The following is an 18,503-nucleotide window of genomic DNA, read 5'->3' on the forward strand; positions in this document are numbered from 1 at the left end:
GTACATTTAGAATTGGATATGATATATAGAGTCTTCCTTAAAAAAACTATGAATGTTTTGATCATGAGAAAAAGTAATTGTGCTGATCATGGGAGCTTTTTACAAGCAATGGCCATTTTATCCCTGAAGTGTTGTAAGCAGTTTATTCCTCCTTCTGCTTTTGGATTTGGACAGATATTGTTTTCTCTTTGGTTGGCTTTATCTCAGTTCATTACTTTCAGTTTACATTTTATAAAACCAGAAAGTGGTTTAATACAGTGTTATGTATTTCTATGGTGCTACAATTCAGTGGCAGTATTTTGTTCATGTAGCTCCATGTTATATCCTGTTGATATATGGGCTTAATCCAAAAAAAATTGTTTGCTCAAGACTGTGACTTCAAGTCTTCTCATTTGCTACTACTCAATAAAAAGTTCCTATTTCATTTAAAGAAATAATATGTATTAAAATACAAAATAGGCCAATAAATAAACATTTAGTGTAATCACAAATGGCTTTGAAGCCACAGATTTTAGCTTATCAAGGAGTTATAATGTCATATTATTTAAAATTCATAAGTAACACTGCAAATTTGCACAATTAACATGTGCATTTGAACTAGGCAATATTTCAGACAGAGCGCCACAAATGGGACAACCCAACTATCCAGTTATTTTTCTTATCTTACAGGGATGGGCTAAAACCAGTGTGATCTCAGCTGATCTATTTTATCTTTTTTAATAGAACAATTCACTATTTAGTAAGTGATGGGCTTTACTTTCTGTAGTGATCATTTACTGTCATTACTCAGAAGGATACTTAATTACTCAAAGAGGCTGAAAATGCTCTGCTTTTATTTTTCTATGTATTTATGCAACAGTTGTTTAGAACATGCAATATTCAAATATCAGTGGTGTGGGAAATCAAAATCAGACGGCTTTCAAAATATGGTAAAAATTTGTTAGAGAAATACTATCACAGAAACAACCCAAGGGAGTAAACCAAGGGAGTGGAATTCTGAATGTGGAAGAGGTTCGGAACTGGAATGCTGGTGTTGAGTGAGCATGGTTGTTTGTTTAAAATTACATCACAGAATCATGTTTATAGTACAAGGGCTTATTCCAAGCTCACTAGATTTCCTCCCTATATCTTGTCTCAATGTCATACATTTGTTATCAGTTGCTAATTAGACCAGTTTGGATCCCATGTAATTTAATTTCCACAAACTCTAAACATGTGAAATAGCCCTAGGAGAAAAACTGTAATTAATTTGAAGGTGACTACCCTGAATCTACATGTATTGACAAACATGAATTGAAATATTCTCAATAAATTGGGATCTCTGGGAATTGAAATCTTTTCTGAGTATTATTTAATTAAGCATTATCCTTCAGACTGATTGTGTTGTTTTTGCCCTCTCTTGTTCTAGTCCACTACCTGATGCAAAAGTGATTGTTCTTAAATTCCAATCTGATCTTGTTACTCCCAACTCAAAATTCTGCACTGATTTCCCAAGAAAAGTTCCAAATGTGTTAGGCTAATTTCAAAGAACCCTTAAAATAGAAACATTCTTAACCTTTCTAGCTTCATTTCTTATGCAGTTTTCAAGTAATTCATGCTTTCTTCCATCTCTGGCCCTTTATATATGGTACCATCACTCCATCATTCTATGGTAGAATATTTTTGTTATGTCGTATCTCACCACCATTATTACTACCACTAGTAACACACACACACACACACACACACACACACACATACACACACACACACACACCCCATCAGAATAACTTCTTATTTTCATTAATAGTTTAACATCTCTCAGAAACCTTTCTTGACCTGTCAGGTTAGTTTGGCTCCATACTCCAAATATTTTCCCATTGTACTCTGTTCATCCATTTTTTTCACTGCATTGGAAATTCACTTTTATGCATCTCTTTCCCTTACTAGATTTCCATTTAGTGATTCTTGTGATGAATATCATGACTAATTTTATGTGTCAACTTGCCTAGGCCAAGGTGCCCAGACATTTGGCAAAAATTATTCTGCATGTTTCTGTGGAGATATGTTTTGGATGAGATTAACATTTAAATTGTTGGATTTCAAGTAAGGCAGATAACGTGGGTGGGTCTCCTCCAATCAGAAGAAAGCCTTAATAGAATAAAGACTATCTTCCTCTGAGCAAGAAGGAATTTTTCCAGTAGAATTCTTTTGGATTTTAATGGCAGTTCCTCCCTGAGTCTCTAGCCTGACAACTGACCCCACAAATTTTGGACTTACTAAGCTTCCACAATCATGTAAGCCAATTCCTGAAAATCTCTCTCTCAGCACACACGCGCACACACACACACACACACACACACACACACACACATCCTGTTGGTTCTGTTTCTCTAGATGAACCATGAGTAACACAATCAGTAGTATGCCTTCTTCCTTTTTGTATTCTCATTTGCATAATACCTAGAACCAAGTAGGCATTCAATACTGGTTGAGTAGAAGAATGAATATTTTGTCTAATACATTGCAGACACTATATAATGACAAATTTAAAAAGAAATCAGGCACAGATATTCCTTCATATGGATGATAAAACATACATAACTGTTAGTAATATGAGATAGAAGAAAGTGTTACAAGGAGAGATTTGTAATACAACATTGGCAGTGGTCAAGAGTGTGAATATGCTTAGAGAAAGACTGCCCCTATAGGATCTTAGAGCACTTTTATAGCAGAGGTCAAGAGGAAGCTGATGTGCTTAGAGCAGAATTATTCCTTTGAAGATCTCCATTTCTGGATGTCTCCAGAATGCCTGCAGAGCTTAAGTAACATTTTTTTCTTCTGCAGCCATTATTCCTCCATCAGCAAAATCAAATGTAAGCCTCAGAATTCTATGTACCTGAGAAAACCCTACTGTTTCTGTCACCCCAACACTCACAGCCTTAACAAAACTATCTTCCTTAGGACCGTTGGAATTATTTCCTCATATTCTTGTCCATTCTCATTTTACCACCCACAAATAGCTAAGACTCTTATTATCCTTTATTCTGTAGGCTTTAATCTCCATTTAGCTTTCAAACTTTGTTTTTTCTCCATCTCCTATTCCCTTCTTGCCTCCAAAATCTTCCATTGATTCCTCTCTCCTATTTTAAACTTCCCCCCCCGAATGTCCCTTAATCTTCTTGATGCAGGGAAAACTTACTTCTTTCTAGTGTTTCTTTTCCCTGAGTCATTTGTTTAAATGAAAGATTTTATTGGCATCACACCCTTATTTACACCATGACAGTTTCCTTGCTTTTAGAAAGCTAAACTTTAAGCTAAGATTCCATACAATAATTTTTAAAATACCAGCACTCACTTTAAAGTGACAATTTGTGTATTATTCAGGATAGGCTAGAATGTGCTGCAGTAACAAACAATGCCCAAATATTAGTGGCTTAATATAACAAAGATTTATATCTTTTGCATTCTACATGATACTTGAAGGTTAAATGAAGGTTCTGCTCTATGATATCCTTACTCAGGAATACAGAATAGTGGAAAATTCACCATCCATAATGTCATTAGTTACTAAGGAAGTCAAAGGAAACAGGGTGGATCATATGCTGGCACTTAACTCTTTCTCCATGGTAGTAACTCACAACAATTCCATACACATTTCATTGACCAGAGCAAGTCACAAAGCCACATCTAATTTCATGGAAACTAGGAAATGAAATCCTACCATGGATCAGAAGGAGGGGAACCAGAAATGTCTCTGAAAAGCACCAATATTTCGTACAGCCCTTAAAGCAGGGTAGATAATATCATGGCATACAAGATGATAGCTAACTATACTTTAAATTAATTTTTTAAACCATACTTTAAATTTAATCTTAACATTACCTGGGATCCCATTTGGAAAATATTATGATGATGAATTCTATTCTAAAAATAATTCATAAAACCACATAAATAAAACCATATATTCAGCATATAATATGTATTAAAAAGGCCATTTCTTTGTTTCAATTTCCATATGTAGATATAAATCTCAAATATTTATATGCTGAATTTATTTCTCCGTAAATAAAACCTAGAAGATCCTGAAACATATATTAAACAGTTTTGTATAGTTTTCTTTTTTGTTAATACATTTTTAAGTCAATGAATACAAGTAATTGTTTTCTAATTATATGTGAATGTTAGAAAAGGAACGTCATGTTCTTGAATATAAACCTTTCAAAATGAGTTTATCAAAATATAAATAGATATTAAATCAGGGACTGCATGTTTATCTGAACATAAGTAAATACAATAACCTTAAACTGATGAATCCAAATATTTACTTAACTTTTATTCAATTTATGTTCTTCCCAAAAATAAACTAAAGAGAATATGTACTTTAAGTTTGTTCTTAAAGCCTGCTTATATAACCATTATTCATATAATGTCACAGGCTGAACTCGAATTCACTAAGAGATCACTAAGTCTTTTTATTCCAAGATAAGAATATTATACATTATGAATATTATTCAAGTTTATAGTGGCTCTCATCTGTTTTGGGCCTGATTATCAGAAATGTAAGAGAGACATGGGCTTGTTCAATTCTGTCTTTGCTCATTAACCCTGTAAAAATATGCATTCATTCTACAACTACGTTCTTCTCAGGACTCTATAGTTGGTGTTGAAGGAGTCAACAAATTAAGGAAATGTAAATAAGTAAATTATATAGCATATTAGAAGGTAATATGCACTATGGAGACAAATGAATTAAGGAGTGGGAGTCAGGCAAGCCAACAGGAAGTGCCATATTGAATGGAGGGTCTGAAATCTCAGTAGCTCATTGATGCAGCTCTCCAATTGTTATGTTCTTTCCACTTCAACATACATTGTGTCTATTTTAGTCATTATGAAAATTTCATTTTTGAGTTGGCTTGTTTCACCACAAAGTCTTACTAAAATAAAAGGGAACTTTCTCATAAAAGAAAAGAAAGAATAGCATTAAAATAGGTTACTCAACAAAAACTATTTATAGCAAATTTATATAGTAAGCTGCTAGTGTAGTTTTAGTTGCTAAATGACTATGCTGAGTCTTATAATCTTTTGTTTGGTAAAATGTTAATAATGATTTTTCTTAGGGGAAGAATATAGTAAAAGTTTACTTGATTTATAAAATACTTGATAATGCGGTAGAGATTGGACTTATGCTATATTATAAGTGGGGACACCTTTAAATAATTTGAGTAGTTTTTAGGTACTCACTACTGGTTTTATATTCTCCTTTTATATCTGTGTTAAGCTCCTTTTTCAATTTCCTTCTCAACAGTATGATTGTGAATACAGTTTGAGCACATAGTATTTAAATATATAAAGTTGAGGTATCATCATATACCACAGATCACAAATTTAAATTTGGCCTTTGGGAAAATATAATCAGAGAATAAATTTCCCAAAATTATTTTTAATAAGGACTCTATCCTTGCTCTCTCTCTCTCTGTCCCTCTCCCTCTGCCTCTCTGTGTCTTCAAAAAAAATTTTTTTAAGCTTTGGCTCTCTGACTCCATCAGCAACCATTTTTACAATTTTTATTTTTTTACAGTAAAGTTTTCTTGTAAGCTTCAGAAATGACAACTATTAAATTATAACTCCTTAATTTAATCTACCCTTTGCTCTTTCCTTAAAATGTATCTTCATTGATGAGTCACATTCTCTTATTCCTTTCAACCCATGAATCATTACATCATTTCTGTGGTATAATTACCTGTGCTGCCTTCATTTAGTTACTGGAAGAGGCATTATATAAAGTTAGTGAATTTCTCTTGGAAATGATAACTTGGATTATGTCCATTTAATAATACAACTTCTTGGATATTTTCTCTTATTATATTATTACATCAAAAGAGAATGCATCGACTATTTTAAACCATTATCCAAACTAACCATAATTATAATTGCTTTTATTTACCACAGCATTTTTGGCTGAGCATTCACAAAGACTTCAGAATTAGATTTTAAACACCATACACAAACAAAGTAATACAGCAATAGTATTGAGAACAAATATATTTTGTTGGGTTGGATTAATCTTTTGTTTTGTTTTGTTTTGTTTTTTAATTGGGTGCTCAAGGAAACTGGATAATAATCACTGGCATAAGTTGTGGTTTGATAAAACATCTAGTGTAGTTTTTATTTTTTTTTATTATTTTTTAATGTTGATTTTTGATAGAGAGGGACAGAGTGTGAGCAGCGGAGGGGCAGAGAGAGAGAAAGAGAAACAGAATCCAAAGCAGCCACCAGGCTCTGAGCTGTCAGCACAGAGCCCAACGCAGGGCTCAAACTCACAAACTGCAAGATCATGACCTGAACTGAAGTCAGATGCTTAACCGACTGAGGCACCCAGGTGACTCTCTCTAGTGTACTTTTAGCTTCAATTTAGATTAAGATGAAAAAAATGGAGACAATATAAAAAAAATTCATTCTGAATCCTTCCAGAGAGATTATATCCTTGATTGTAGGTTTAGCTAAGAAGTCTATTGTGTCCTAGTATTATGTCCTTGTATCTTCTTACAGTGTAGTCTAATTAGATTTGTTTCATGAATTATTTCTTGGTTAATAGAAAATTAATTGAAGCAGAAATATATTGCCTTTTGTTAACATGACATTGTTTTCATTTCTTATAAATGCAAGCACACAGGCATTCAATGAACTTGGCTTTGAAAATCATTATTACAAATTTGGAAACAGTGTTCTTAAATTAAGATGTGATAATGTGATAAATTACTTTGTCTTCCTTATTGAAAAATATTTGGACATTGAATCTGGCATTCTAAATGATAGGATAAAAACTGGATATGTTTAAAGGAAAAATCAAATCTTTCCTTCAGTTGTAATGATGTCTGCATTGTGATATTGTGATCTGGAACACAGGATTGGGAATCAAAGTCTTCCATGGTTAACATTGTTTTTGATCACTCAATTGTAAGGGAACTTGGGTAATGTATTTAACTTGTGGTACCTCAGTTTCCATATCTATAAAATGGTAATAATAGCTATTAAATAATAAAATTCAGCTGAGTAAATTTGAAAATGTAATTGGCTATGTTTAGCCATTGGTGAATCTATTGCAATAGAAATAGAAAAGAACTTCCACTGAGCTCTAGAAAAGGAAAGACTTTGAAAGGTGGAAAGAGGATGGAAAACGGAACTTCTTAGCAAACAATGCATTGTTTCAGGCAAGGTCACTTTCCCCTTAGGGAATGGAAGGGGCCTAAAGGTCAAACTTTCTCATTAGTGTTACCCAGGTAATGACATGTTGACTGGATAAAGGTTACATTCCTAGGGGGTAGAAACTGCAGTTAGGTTAAGTATTAAGTCTTGGTTTGCTAATGTGGTGTTTAGCACAAATGACTCCAATTTGGGATTGCGGTCTTCTTTTTAACATAGTAGGCTAGTAGACATCAGGTTTTAGCTTGATTTTGAATGTAAGAGACTAGGAACAAAAAAGGACAATGCTTTGTCAAGAAAGTGCTTCCCAGGGGTGCCTGGGTGGTTCAGTCAGTTGAGCATCCAACTTCAGCTCAGGTCATGATCTCATGGTTTGTGAGCTCAAGCCCCACATCAGGCTCAGAGCCTGGAGCCTGCTTTGGATTCTGTGTCTCCTTCTCTTTCTGTCCGTTCCCCACTTACACTCTGTCTTTCACTCTCTCTCAAAAATAAATAAACATTAAAAAAATAGTAAAAAAAAAAAATAAAAAGAAAGTGCTTCCCAAATTAGAGAAAAAAGACTGAGAGTTAAGTGGACATTCATTTGAAAAAGCTAGCAAATGAACAATGAAATAAGCCTGTAAATTAAAAGGAAGAGTTAATATTGATAAAATCAGAAATCAAGCAGAAAAATGCAATAACAATAGAAAACAATAAAAATCAAGACTTCATTAACAACGCCAATAAAGTGACAAAAGATTTTTTGCACTTTTGCATTAAAAATTTAATGTAAAAAGAGCAATAACTGCAGATAGGAATTAGCGCTGTAAAATAATTCTAGTTCATATTTATATTAACATTTTAGAAAGCTGGATGAAGTAGATACGATAGGAAAAATCTGAATATTGAACCCAACATAAGAAGATAACATATTAGTATTAATTATGGTAGAGGGGCGCCTGGGTGGCGCAGTCGGTTAAGCGTCCGACTTCAGCCAGGTCACGATCTCGCGGTCCGTGAGTTCGAGCCCCGCGTCAGGCTCTGGGCTGATGGCTCAGAGCCTGGAGCCTGTTTCCGGTTCTGTGTCTCCCTCTCTCTCTGCCCCTCGCCCGTTCATGCTCTGTCTCTCTCTGTCCCAAAAATAAAAAAAAAAATAAACGTTGAAAAAAAAAATTTTAATTATGGTAGAATTATTTTACTTTTTCTTTTCAAATTTTTATTTAAATTCTGTTAAGTTCACATGCTATATGGAATATTGGTTTCAAGAGCAGAATTCAATGATTCATCATTTACATGCAACACCCAGTGCTCACCATAACAAGTGCCTTCTTAATACCTATCCATCTAGCCCATCTCCTTCCATCAACTCTCAATTTGTTCTCTATCTTTAAGAGTTTCTTATGGTTTGTTACTCTCTCTCTCTCTCTTTTCTTTTCTCCCCCTCCCCAAGTTCATCTGTTTTGATTCTTAAATTTTACATGTAAGTGAAATCATATATTCGTCTTTCTCTGACTGACTTATTTTGCTTAGCATAATACAGTCTACCTTCATCCACATAATCGATAATCGCAAATGGCAAGATTTCATTCTTACTGATGGCTGACTAATATTCCATTTTATATATATATATATATATATATATATATATATATATATATAGTGCAATTGCTGGATGGTAGGGTAGTTCTATTTTTAGCTTTTTGAGGAACCTCCATACTGTTCTCCAGGGTGACTGCATCAGTTTGTATTCCCTCACAGTAGAAGAGGGTTCCCCTTTCTCCACCTCCTCGCCAATACCTGTTTCTTGTGCTGTTAATTTTAGCCATTTTGACATTTTGTGAGGTGGTATCTCATTGTGGTTTTGATTTGTATTTCCCTAATGAGGAGCAATGTTGAGCATCTTTTCATATCAGCCATCTGGATGTCTTCTTTGAAAAAGTGTTCTCTATCCTTAGGAGTCTCTTAAATGGATTTCTTAGATGGATTATTTGTTTTTTTGGGTGTTCAGTCTGATAAATTATTTGTAGATTTTGGATACTACCCCTTTATCCAATATTCTATTTGCAACTATCTTCTCCTATTCCATCGGTTGCCTTTTAGTTTTGTTGATTATTTTCTTCACTATTCAGAAGCTTTTTACCTTGAGGAAGTCCTAGTAGTTCATGTTTGCTTTTGTTTCCCTTGCCTCTGGAGACTTGTCAAGTAAGAAGTTGTTGTGACCGAGGTCAAAGAGGTTGCTGCCTGTGTTCTCTGGGATTTTGACAGTTTCCTGTCTCATATTTAGGTCTTCCATCCATTTGGAATTTATTTTTGTGTGTGATGTAAGAAAGTGGTCCAGGTTCATTTTTTTGCATGTTACTGTCCAGTTTAAGTATGGTGGAATTATTTTAAATTAACAACACACACACATCTGAAAAAAAAAAACTGGCAGATCCAAATAGTTTTGAGCACACATTCCTCTTAATATCACAAAGAAATAATTATGAAATTTAAATCATTTCATAATATTTGAGAAATCAATAATTTCCCAATGAATTTAAGATTAGTATAAATTTGATATAAAAAGGAATTAAAGACAATTAAATTTAGGAATTTATTTGAAAAACAGCATGGCCAGTAGATGTTATTTAAAAATATTAATATTAATTTTTATTGTATTAACCAAGAAAAAATTACATTACTCTATAAATTACTGTATAGAAAGTATTTGATAAAATAAAAATCTAATCCTGATAAAATTTATAAGGAACTAGGGCTAGAATGAATGTTGTTAACCTTCCAAAAACTTATAGACAATGTTATATTTAAGAATATAAATTTGGAAAGTTTTATCAAAATCAAGAATAAGATCCAAGCAATCAAATAAGAAAAACCAATGTGATGTGTAAGATATTGGAAAGGAAATGACAAAAGTCATTATTCACAATTAATATGATTGTCTACCAAAGGGGAGCTTGGGTGGCTCTGTTGGTTAAGCGTCTGCTTTCGGCTCAGGTCATGATCTCACAGTTCGTGAATTGGAGCCTCACATTCAGCTCTGTGCTGATGATTTGGAGCCTGGAGCCTGCTTCAGATTCTGTGATTCCCTCTCTCTCTGCCCCTTCCCCGCTCATACTCTGTCTCTGTCTCTCTCAAAAATAAATTTAAAAAATTAAAAAAAAAATTTAAAAATATGGTTGTCTACCAAAAATATATGTAAGGTTCTATTTAAAAGTTATATGTACTCTTAAGAGAGTTTTTTAAGATGAATGGATATGAATTTAAAATTACTGAAAATATAGATCCCTTTACTTCAGTGAAAGCCAATTAGAAAATTTAATTTAAAAAGATATCCTTCAAAATACTCAATAAGACAATGAAATTTGTTATAAATGCTTCAAACAATGTTCAAGATTTCCCCAAAACTGAAGATGTCCTAAAAGATCTGAATAACTATATATTGGCCCCATTCACAAGTGAGAACACTCAATATTGTAAAGATATAAATTCTCTTCACATTTTAAATTCAGTTCAATATTAGTTTAAGTCACACTAAGATTTCTAAATTGACAAGTTAATTTCACAGTTCAAATGGAAGGGGAAAATGCAAAAGAATAAATATGACATCTTGTAAAAAAAAATAAGAACAATGAGGAATGTCTTGCTCTATGAGATCAATACATTCTCCAAAACTTTATTAGAGAATAAATAAAGAAGAGTGGAGCTCAAAACAAATTCATGTATAATGGAAATCACATATAATGCATATTGTATGTGAAATGAGTCAGGAAAGGTAGATTACTCAATAAATAGCTGAATTTCATTACTTGATATTTATATGAAAAACAGCAAAACTAATAATGCAACAAACTAAATGATAATTTGCAAATTAATCTAACATTTTATTAAAAAAAATACCATGACCAAGTAGGCCTTACTTTAAGAAAATAAGGATAGTGGAAATCCTTAATAATTAATCTTTCACATTAACAACACTAAAATCACATTATCATATAAGTTTGTTTATTACTTTATAGAAGTAACTGGATAATACAGGCCCCAGTGAACAGAAAATACACATAATAAATGAATAAATATATTAATTAAATGTTTAAAGTAACATTTTCAAACCATAAAATTATTAGATTAAAACACAGTAAAGTGTCATAAATTTGTGTTTCTCCTACAAATTTAGTACCATATACTTTTTCTTCACCTTTGCGATAGGAGAAAACAATACCAGATTTTAATCATCCAGTTCTTAAACCAGCTTCTACAAATGTCACATGTTATTGGGACACAATGCTGGCAGTATTTTTTAATCCCTTTTGTTCCTGCTAATAGAAAGTGAAAACTATAGACTAATCACTTTGGCTATATTGATGCATAACAAATAATCAGAATTTTATGCAATCATTCTGAGAGTAGTATGAATGACTATTACCTCCCCTTTCCAAAAAACATTTTTCCAATTTAATATCTATTAAAAATGACAGAAGAATTGTGAATAATGAATTTTAAAAACAATACTTTGAATGGGAACATGAAAGATCAGCATAAAGTACCTAAAATTCAGAATAGAGTTACTACATTTGGGTTCAACTCTTGGAGATGCAGTTGTGTATGTATGACATTAGACCAGATGTCTAATCGGGTTTATATATGGTTATATATGATGTTTATATGGCTACCTATCTAGTGTTAGCATCTCCTTCCTAGATGTAAAAATGTTTGCTTATATAATTGTAGCACTGGCCAAGAGAATCTTATGTAAATTAAAGAATAAGCAAGCCACTATGAATATTTAGCCAGCAAAATTATATTTGTTCTAATGTCTGAAACTTTTATTTTTCAAGGTTCTGCTTTTGTGGAGTTAATTTATCTACTTCCAGAATTCTAGTTGCCAGAAGTCTAAGACATTTCTTTGTGGAACATAGATATATAAAGTTTCTAATCTGAGACTACAAGTATGAAAAAGATTAATATTCCTCTAAAGATTTCCAATTAACTAAGCAACATAATTCACATACAGTCCACTGTTAACTTGTGAATTATTAAATATCATATTTAGGGTAATTTGAAAAAAATGAAAATTATTTTTGTCATGTTTATGGTATCTGAGAAAACTTATCATATCTCAAAGCAGATGAATTGGACTCAACTGGTTTAACCAATTTAATCAGGAGTTCTAAAAAAATTTAAAAACAAGACTAGCTAATTGAATGAAAAGAATGATGTCATGTCCAGTTCCCCGTTCATGTCTAAAGTTTTAGCCTTGAACTTCTTCTTTGATATATTTGTGACAAAGAACACTCAGCTCAAAAACAAACAAACAAAAAAGACTAGGTAACATTATATGATCTTTCATCTGAACATTGAATTTTATTTTCATACTCTAATAGATATATGCAGGTGATAGAACCATCACCACCATAATTTGATCTATTAAAAATAAATTGAAAAATGTGGAAATATTTGTAACATGTTACAAAGTATTATTATCAGTATTAAAAAGCTTTTACTAATAAGTGAAATATGCAGTCAAAGTTTAGATATAGGAGGCTGGGTGCAGAGAGGCTGGGGCTGTGGCCAGGCGTGGCTCTACTGGCAGGCGGCCGCAGCTGCAAGGAGCTCAGTGTGGCCCCAGCCCTGCCCTGACTGCTTGGACGCAGGTTTAACTTTTTTATTCAGCAAAAATGTGGATTCAGAAAAGCACCCAGGAAGGTTGAACCTAGAAGATCACCGGAACAAGTGGTGAAACATGCAAGAGAAGTGCTTTGATTCCTCCTGTAGAAGAAACAGTCTTTTATCCTTCTCCCTGTCCTATAAGGACCCTTGTAAAGCCCTTGTTTTTCACTGTTGGGTTTACAAGGTGTGCATTTCGATCACCTGTCATTTGGCCATATGAATCACTGAAATCCAGGGTCCAGAGTTATTTTGATGGTATAAAATCTGGTTGGTTGGACAGCATAAGACCACAAAAGGAAGGAGACTTCAGGAAGGAGATTAACAAGTGCTGGAATAACCTAAGTGATGACCAGCAGACTGTGACAGGTTTGTGTTAGCTTACATGTTTTAGTCATTCAAGGGAAGAGAAATCAAACCAAAAGGTATCATAGCTGCAAATGTTTTTGTATTCTGTTTATAGAGAGTACCTTCTCTACAGCAGACAGTGATCAGATATTTCACATCCAACTCAGCCTCAAAGGTCTTTTGTTCTCCAATGTTGCTGTCAATATTCAGTCATTTCTCCTTGTTTCACATGGCAGCAAATATGTATGTTTTGTGGAGCTTCTCCTCCAGCATAGTGAACATTCTGGGTCAAGAACAGTCCATGGCAGTGTACTTATCTGCAGGCGTTATTTCCAATTTCGTCAGTTATGTGTGTAAATGCGCCACAGGAAGATATGGCCATCACTTGGTGCATCAGGTGCTATCATGACTGTCCTTGCTACTGTGTACACAAAGATCCCAGAAGGGAGGCCCGCCATTATCTTCCTTCTAATGTTCACATTCACAGCAGGGAATGCCCTAAAAGCCATTATTACCATGGACAGAGCAGGAATGATCCTGGGATGGAAATTTTTTGATCATGCAGCACATCTTGGGGGAGCTGTCTTTGGAATATGGTATATTACTTATGGTCATGAACTCACGTGGAAGAACAGGGAGCCTCTAGTGAAAATTTGGCATGAAAAGAGGACTAACGGCCCAAGAAAAGAGGTGGCTCCAAGTAAATCTGGGGTTGGATGATGCTGGTGCGTGTGGCCTATGCTGCCTGGAGATCCCCAGGAATACATTGGCCCTGGAGTGACCACATCTTTGCTCCCTGCCTGGAAGACACCCAGCATCTAGCTTTCCTAGTATTTTAAACTGTCCCCAGTACATGTCTTACTAGAAAGTGAATTAGGACAAAGTCGTGAAGTAAAGGTTTATATCTCTACTTGGTAAAAATAAAAAAAAAAATAAATAAATAAATAAATAAATAAACAAACAAACAAATGAACAAACAAACAAACAATAAATAAATATTGCAAATAATAAAGAAAAAAGATTAAATAAAGGTACAACATCATTTTTCCTAATAAATTTGTATATATTTATTTATTTTTTTTTTTAAATTTTTTTTTCAACGTTTATTTATTTTTGGGACAGAGAGAGACAGAGCATGAACGGGGGAGGGTCAGAGAGAGAGGGAGACACAGAATCGGAAACAGGCTCCAGGCTCTGAGCCATCAGCCCAGAGCCCGACGCGGGGCTCGAACTCACGGACCGCGAGATCGTGACCTGGCTGAAGTCGGACGCTTAACCCAGGCGCCCCTGTATATATTTAAAAAATGGTAATCCGGGATTTTTGCAAGTATGGGAGAGAAATTGCTGGTGGTGTATAATTCAGCAAATCATTTCTAAAGATTTTGAGTCATGCGGGTATGTATCTAAAATCCAATTTTAATTTGCTGTATTTACTCAAAGGGAATAATTAGGAATATGCCCAAAAAAGGTCTTTTAAAAAATGTGATTAAAAGGGTAGATCTTATTTACATTTTATTTTTTCTTTCTGTGTTCAGAAGATGGGTATTCTCTGCATTTTTGTCTCTGTTTAATTTTAAACATTGAAACTACAGGATTTTAAAAAGCTGAGCATATGTTCATCATTATGAAATTCTTGTGAGATCATTTATTATGAAACAGTTTTCCTGTGTAGTGACATAGTGGAAGGAATGTGTATTTCTCCTTGCTCTAAAATCATCACAAAGACTTCAGTGGGGGTCTGTTTTGAGTTCATTGCTGTAGAAGTTTTTGTTAATATTTTATAAGCTTATTGAAAGCAAATAGAAACCATTAAAACCATCAAAAACTGTTTGTTTTTAAGATTTAAGTCAATGTTCAATTCACATAGAAAAAGTAGCATTTCTGTTTCAGTAAGGAACATTTACAATGTATCATGTTAATTCCTTGTTTTAGCCAATGAAAAAATACGTAAGATCATTAAATAGAATTTTCATTACTTAAACTTAGTATTAATAATGCCTACTTTGGAGAAAACAATATCTATGCCGCTCACATTACAGTTTTTTAAAATTTTTTATAACATTTGTTTATTTTAAGAGACACCAGGAGAGCATGAGCAGGAGAGGGGTAGAGAGAGAGGGAGACACAGAATCCAAAGCAGGCTCCAGGCTCTGAGCTGTCAGCACAGAGCCCGATGCAGGGCTCAAACTCATGAAGTGTGAGATCATGACCTGAGATGAAGTCCGACGCTCAACCAACTGGACCACCTAGGGGCCCCCGTGTTACAGTTTGATAGTCATAGTATCTATATGCTTCCTGAGCATTTGCTTCTGCTAGTTTAAATTATTTCTGCTAATTATTTCTTTTTGAGATGGGAGGTTTGTGTTTGTTTGTTCATGAGTATTATTTTTATAGTGAAAGAAAGAAGGGAATTATTGAAATTCTAGAAAAATAATGAAGCATGTGAGAAAAATGAATATAGAAATCTATACTTGGAGGAGAATTTGATCTTTCTGCAATTTAATGGCATATTCTGTTTTTTTTTCATTCTGTATTGCTGATTTTTTATACATAAGTTCCTTGAACAATTTACTTCTCTGGTTGCGATGTCTTCTCTATTATAAGAGTCTAGTATTTGTTTCTCTACCTTTATCCAGTTCAGCCCTAATATCAAATCAGCAGGTAATGTTTGAGGGCTGTATCATGCAGTGATCTCAAACTCCACTTGTTTAGGGGCGCCTGGGTGGCTCAGTCAGTTAAGTGTCTGACTTCAGCTCAGGTAATGATCTTGCGGTTTGTGAGTTTGAGCCCCACATTGGGCTCTGTGGTGACAGCTCAGAGCTTGGAGCCTCCTTCAGAGTCTGTGTCTCCCTCTCTCTCTCTGACCCTCCCCTATGCACGTGCTCTCCCTCTCTCTCTCTCTCAAAAATAAATAAACATTAAAAAATTTTCTTTCGGGGCGCCTGAGTGGCTCAGTGGTTGAGCCTCCGACTTCAGCTTATGTCATGATCTCACAGCTCATGAGTTTGAGCCCCATGTTGGGCTCTGTGCTGACGGATCAGAGCCTGGAGCCTGCTTCGGATTCTGTGTCTCCTCTCTCTGCCCCTAACCCACTCGCATTCTGTCTCTGTCTGTCTCAAAAATAAACATTTAAAAATTTTTTTTTCCAAACTCCACACATTTAAACCTAAGCCTACCTTTTCTTCTCAGGTCCACCTGACTTTAATTTCTAATTATTAAAATCATTTTATTTTTTTCAAAGTAATACATGCTTACAATCAAAATGTCAAAGAATACTGAAGGGATTATATTTTTAATTCTTTTTCTGCTCTCAAAGAACCACTTTGTAACTGAAAGAGCGGACCTACGCCGGCCGCCTCCATCTTGTTTTGTGTCCTCCATCTTGAGTGACTAAGTCCCCGACATGGCCCCTTTCCCGAAAACCACAGAAAGGAATTCCTGTTCAAACCTTAGACCACGCCTCCTCCTCTTGAGTAACTTCCCGCTCACCCGTTCAAACTTCCCGTTCAAACCATGCCCGACAACCAGCGCAACGGGACTCTGACCCTTCCCCAGCCAATCGGCTAAGGCCACGACCATCACCCCCCCCAACTTCCCTAGACCCCTATAAAACCTTTGTGCTTTTGAAACACTCTCTCTCTCTGGTATCTCACCGCTGCGTCGGTGCAGGTAGGGGATTGAGCTGGAGCTAGCTCGAATAAAGGCTCTTTGCTTTTGCATTGGACTCAGTTCCCTGGTGGTCTTTGGGGATCATAAATTCTGGGCATAACAGTAATATTTTTATATGTCATAATTTATATTCATATTTCTATTTGGCTAATTCAGTGATGAATTTTTATATCTACTGGCATTCTAATATGGTAGCTGAGGATATGCTATACCATACTCCTACCTCTGGTCCTTCCATCTTTCCTTTATAATTACAATTTTTGGTTAAATCAACAGTCAATGTTTATATTGCTATGAGACTGTAAACATAATTCCCTACTGAATAAAATACTGTAGTGTACTATAATTGTACTTATTGTCTAATGGAACTTTTTCCTATTCATACCGATAATAATTTCTTAAGTTTTTTTCTTAGTTGTTTGTGTAAATCACTGTTTTCCTCCATATGTTCCCATGTATATGTTAAATGACTGGAATATACGCAATCATGCCAACCTTTGTCCGTCCTTCCTTCCTTCCTTCCCTCCTTCCTTCCTTCCTTCCTTCCTTTCTTCATTCCTTCCTTCCCTTCATATTTTCTCTCCCTTCTTCCTCTCCCTTGTCCTTCTTCTACTTCCTATTCCTTTTATTTATGGAAGGACTTCTTCATCTACAATCATGATTTGTTGCTCTTCTGGGCCAGAAAACAAATTTTGCCCTTGACCTCTCTTTGTTTTTTGTTTGTTTCAACCATAGTATATCTTAAGAATTTTCTTAGTTGTTTATGTAAATCACTCTTTTCCTCCATATGTTCCCATGTATACGTTAAATGACTGGAAAATACGCAATCATGCCAACCTTTGTCCTTCCTTCATTTCCTAAGGAGAGTCATCATGGTAAATAAATTGTTTTACCTTGAATGTCTGAAAATGACTTTTTTTCCCCACTCAACGTGATTCATAAATGAGAAGTCATTTTACTTCTGTGTTTTGAAAGCTTTACCTCACTGGTCCTTGGCTCCCATAAGTTGTTCCTGAAAAGTATGAGCCTCATTTCAGCCTCATAGTTCTTGCTACATGCCTCTCAGGGTTTCTCTATGACAAACACCCTCAGTTTTAATTAAATTTCCTGCCTCTGCTTGAAAATGGCTCTAATTTTCCCACTCAGCGATTTGCCTTTCTTTCAACTGTTTTGTCTGATTCAAAAAGTCTACTGTCATGAGGAGACAGACTTCATTGTTTGATGATTGACCACTGACAGCTTTGAAGCCTCATCCCTTCCCATACCCCTGGTATCCCACAACTGGGCAAGCTGATTAAGAAAACTTGGGTGCTCCCTACCTTGGAACCAGTAAAAGATTCAAACCTTGCAAATCTCTACCTGCTTACGTGGGAACTCTGCATCTATTTCCACATCCTAACTGCAACAAAATCCAGGCTAGTTTCCTTTCTTTGCTCTCGTAAGCTATTTCAGACCTGTTTGAAATTCCTGCCCTGCTCTCCCTAGAGACAACAGTTATGTAAGTAATAAAGCTTTTCATACCCTCTTGGTGTGTATGTAGGGTCATCAGTCTTAACATCCAAACCAAACCTTGAGTAGGGGTGCTTCTTGCTTTTGCAGAATGACCATAACTTTACTATTATATCTGCCCCATATCTCTTCTTCTCTATAGGTTGTTA

At 34.8% G+C, this 18,503-nt stretch overlaps 1 pseudogene; it reads left to right on the forward strand.

Moving 5' to 3' along the window:
- Positions 1-12,625: 12,625 nt before the first annotated feature.
- LOC124523406 (presenilins-associated rhomboid-like protein, mitochondrial) lies at positions 12,626-13,896 on the forward strand (annotated as a pseudogene).
- The last annotated feature ends 4,607 nt before the right edge of the window (positions 13,897-18,503 follow it).

This window comes from Lynx rufus, unplaced genomic scaffold (assembly GCF_022079265.1).
Source record: "Lynx rufus isolate CCGP_SWC_20201006 ecotype Redwood Valley unplaced genomic scaffold, mLynRuf1.p SCAF_4, whole genome shotgun sequence".
Lineage (NCBI taxonomy): Eukaryota > Metazoa > Chordata > Mammalia > Carnivora > Felidae > Lynx > Lynx rufus.